Consider the following 4,544-nt stretch of genomic DNA (forward strand, 5'->3'; position numbering starts at 1 on the left):
GCTACATTCATTACCAACCTGTCACACCCTCGAACCAGACGACGGAATCGTCCGAGGGCTCGTGTGACTAACAATTGTATTATCACAATGAATATATATGAAACAAAACACAATCATCACCAACATTATCATCATACAACTGTCACTGTTTACATCAAGTACATTGTTAAATATTACATCACTAAAATATCAATTGTTCATAAGTAGACATTTCATAAAAAATACAATTTCCAAACAACACTTGAAATTCTTCAGCCAATTACCTGAGAATACATGTTATTTTGAAAATTGTCAACATATATAATGTTGGTGAGTTCATAAGCATGATTGTTTTGAAAAGGTTTCATAATGTTTGTATAATCCAGAAAATCCGATATTTTCTGTAAAACTTGTTTACAACATAATGTCATGATCCATTATATATATATATATATATGTATGTGTGATTTCAAAACGTGTATAACTGAATGAATCCAAAAAGTCTTCCTTGTTTCGTATTTGATGTATATAAAAAAATGAGTGATGATATTTTCCGATCTATAACAAAGTTGTATTTCACATGCATTGCTTTGTATATTCGTGATGTATAAATTTGATTTCCCATGAATGTATAAATTGTAATGGATCTTTGCGTGAGTCGTTATAACCATACATAATAATGACTAGTTCGCCTGTCTTGGTATTTTTCCAAATGCCGGTTTTGATTAAGATTTTGTCACCCTAGACTGGCCGAGTCTAACTGTAGCGAACAACTTTGGTGTGGGGGAGTCACCCTCGTATAGATCTATCTATACACAAACTCTCGCTCTCCCTCTAGGAGACTCTGATTATAACTAAAGGCTACGGCCGAACAATCATTGGTGTTAACCGAGAATTCTCACCAAATCCCAATTATTACCTCATGAATATGAATATGGATATCATTAAGTGTATTTTTAATTTCCAAACCGCTTAATGATTTCATGTTTATGAATAAAACCTAACGAACACGAAATAGGACAACTGTGGCCAACTAACCATGTAAGTTATTTATAGGTTGTCGAGTATGCGACGGATACGTTATAGCCCATCAAGCATATGATGAATAATTCAGGCCATATCAGCAATGCAAATGGGCCACTAAAACCCAATAGCATGTAAAGGCTAATGAAGACACATTAGACATGTAATTGGGTCACCGGAAGCCCAATAAATATGTGTTGAGTATATTGGGCCTAATAATCGTGAAATTGGGCCACAAAGGCCCAATGGACACAATGAGTAACATTAGGCCCAACCATTGTATTATTTCTCTGTTTATGGATATATTTGTAGTGTCGGGTTTGTTTTATACAAAGTATTTGAGGTTGGAACACTTGATGTTTGATTTATAACGACACGTTGGTTATATATATATATATATATATATATATATATATATATATATATATATATATATATATATAAACTCATATGTTACAAATTTAATATCTTTGGCCCAATTCATTTAATATTAACATATTTGACCCCAAAATATTTATTTGACCATTTCAGCCCATTTTCAACCCTTTCTTAATAAAAATGACATTTTAGTCCTTTTTGATGAAAATTGACATTTTTGGTCCTTAACTCAAATTTCTTTGCATTTTCGGCCCAAACATAATTTGTTTTACTATTTCAGCCCAAAAATTTATCACTTTTGGCCCAAATTCCGCGAGTTTTACAATTTTGACCTCAAAATCCAAAACTTTGCATTTTTAGTCAAATTTTTGCATTAAAGTCATTTTCAGCCCCATAAATAGTTTATTTATGTTTTGGACTCATATTTTGATAAATTTACAACTTCAACCGCCCAAAACTCTTCATTTTTCGTAATTTTGGGCCCAAAAACCTGCGAGGCCCAAATGTAAGCCCAATAACTCAAATTTATGTTTTTGACCCCTTGAGAAGTATTCTTTCCATAAAAATCATATTTTATATAAATAAATACCATTTCATCCTTATAAAATAAAAATGTCATCTCTTATCCACATCTTTGTTATTTTTGCAAAAATGACACTTATAAAGAATCTTTGACTTTGCTTTTCACTTCTTAAACATAAAGACTCTTAGATCTTTGAAGTATGTTGTTTAATATGTATTTGTTTATGAATCCTTCACACTTTAGCCATAGATCTCGAGATATAACAAATATTATCACATTTTCACAACACAAACCAAAGAAGTCACATATAACATGCAAATAAAAACCGAAAACAAGAGGGTATGAACTTACCTTAGCTTGTTGTTCTCGGTTTTGAAGAAGATGTGGAAGAAGGTGGTGTGATTTCGGCTCTAGCAAACTCCTTGAGGGGATTTTCGAACTTAGAGAAGTTCTAGGAAGTATAATCACGAAAACAAGGAGTGAGAGAAGTGAATAAGTATTTAAAAGAAAGTAGGTTGCTTAGATTTTGTGAGATCTTACCAATAGTATGTATCTTTGAGTGATTTTTGGATGAGAACCTTCTTGAAGCACGTATGATTCTAGAAAATTTGATGAAGAAAGGAGAAGTTGTTTTCTTGAGAGTGTTTGAGGGAACTTCAAATGAAGTGTGAGTGTGTGTTTGTGATACTCGCCCGAGAAGAAGAAGAAGATAAGGGAGAGAAAGCATGAAGTGAGTGATGTTGGGAATGAGCATAGAGACATGAAGAGAGTGATGTTGGGCCCAAAATTTTTGCTTTGATTGAATTCATAAGCCCAATATTATTATTCGGCCCATTGGGCTCATTAAATGGTTCACAACCCTATTAGCATAAAAGAATGGGTTTTATGGCCCATTAAGGCTAATTAAGTTAGTTATGGCCCAATAAGGCTTATTAGAGTAGTTTATTCCATTTTAGGCCAAAAAAGGTCCAAAATGTTAAATCTCATGAAGGTGGGTCCAATTAGAGCCCATTTAAGGGTCTTAAGCCCAAAATTGTCAAATTGGAAGCTTCATGGTCCATTAGGCCCAATAAGGAAATCCTAGTCCATAGTGAACTTAAACCAGGATTTTTAGGGTTTCCAATCTTTCATTGACCATTTGAAGTGTTTGTATAGAGTTTTTGATGGAATTTTGTTGTCGTTGAATAAACTTCATGCATGCTTTCAAGTTTTGGTTAGAATTTTGTCCTTGTTAATGTTTACAAAAGCATAGAATTTCCTGGTCGTGACACTTTAATGTGTGAGACCTTTCACTGTATCTTGTTGAGCATGGCATTGATGAATTAAGGTCATTTCCTTTCAAAGGAGGAGGGGATGATCCATGCATGGATCATAAAAGCTCAAAAGGTGATGGATTAGTGATTACTAGTAGGCTAGAAGGTGTTTTGGGCTCAACAGTTAGGTTGTGCATGGTAACCCACGAATTGAATTAGGGTCACATGAAGGCTAGGGAAACATTTTAAAGGCTTCATAAGTGCTCAAAACCATTACTTTTTGCTTCATCAAGCCTCCTAGCCATTTTTGATACTCTTTGGTGGATTAGGGTTACACTTTAATGCTTCTTGTGGCTCCTTAATGGAGCATGGGCGCTTTTTTCATTCACTAGTGTGTCAGATGTTTTTATTTTGTGTGCTTTTATGAGTTTCTTTAATTTTCACTATTAGTTTTACTAAGTAGTTGGTTGGGTGGCTTGTAACCACAAACTTTGTAATAAAATATAAGCCAAGTTTATGCATGGAAAAAAGAGATATATGAAATTTTAATCGAAAGAACCTTTGTTCACTTTGAATTATAGTTATAGTTTACTACTTGTCATAGTCGAGACGTGTTCTTGACTTGATACGTATTCAATCAAATATTCGTTGGATTTTTTTCACCGGTATAAAACTTAGTTGGTCTTGATTTGTTACTAATCTATCAATTTCTTCCCATACATGTATCATTTGTGATTGTTATTCTAGCTTAATTTACCTAAAACTATCCCCACTCACTTAATCAAACCCATAAAGGCATCAAAAAGCAATCACCTTTATGTCCCTAAACATGTAATACGAGAGCTGCTGATTCGTGAAGCTCATGTGGTCGTTTGGCGAGTCATTTTTCTATTACCAAAACTTTGGAGGTGCTTTAAAAACACTTATTTGGCCTAAGATGTTGGGTATGTAACCAACATAGTGGGTAAGTGTGTTACATGTCGGATGACGAAAAAACTATCAAGCATGGTGTTTACACTCCTTTGCTGGTTCCGATTCGTCCTTGGGAAGATGTGTCAATGGAATTCAGTTGGCTTTGCCTAGAACTCAAAGGGGGGAAGGATTCCATTATAGTGGTGGTGGATAGGTTTTCAAAAATGGCTCATTTTGTGCCATGTCATAAAACCAATGATGCATCTAATGTGTCTGATTTGCACTTTAAAGAGGTGGTTCAGTTGCATAGTATTCCTAAAACTATTGTTTTTGATAGGGATTCAATGTTTTTGAGTTACTATTGGAACACTTTGTGGAGGAAAGTTGGTACTAAGTTACTTTTTAGTATGTCCCATCATCCACAAACTGATGGGCAAACGAAGGTGACTAATAGAAATTTGGGTACGTTTTTGAGG

This window comes from Lactuca serriola, chromosome 4 (genome assembly GCF_051521515.1).
Source record: "Lactuca serriola cultivar US96UC23 chromosome 4, Lser_US96UC23_V15, whole genome shotgun sequence".
NCBI lineage: Eukaryota > Viridiplantae > Streptophyta > Magnoliopsida > Asterales > Asteraceae > Lactuca > Lactuca serriola.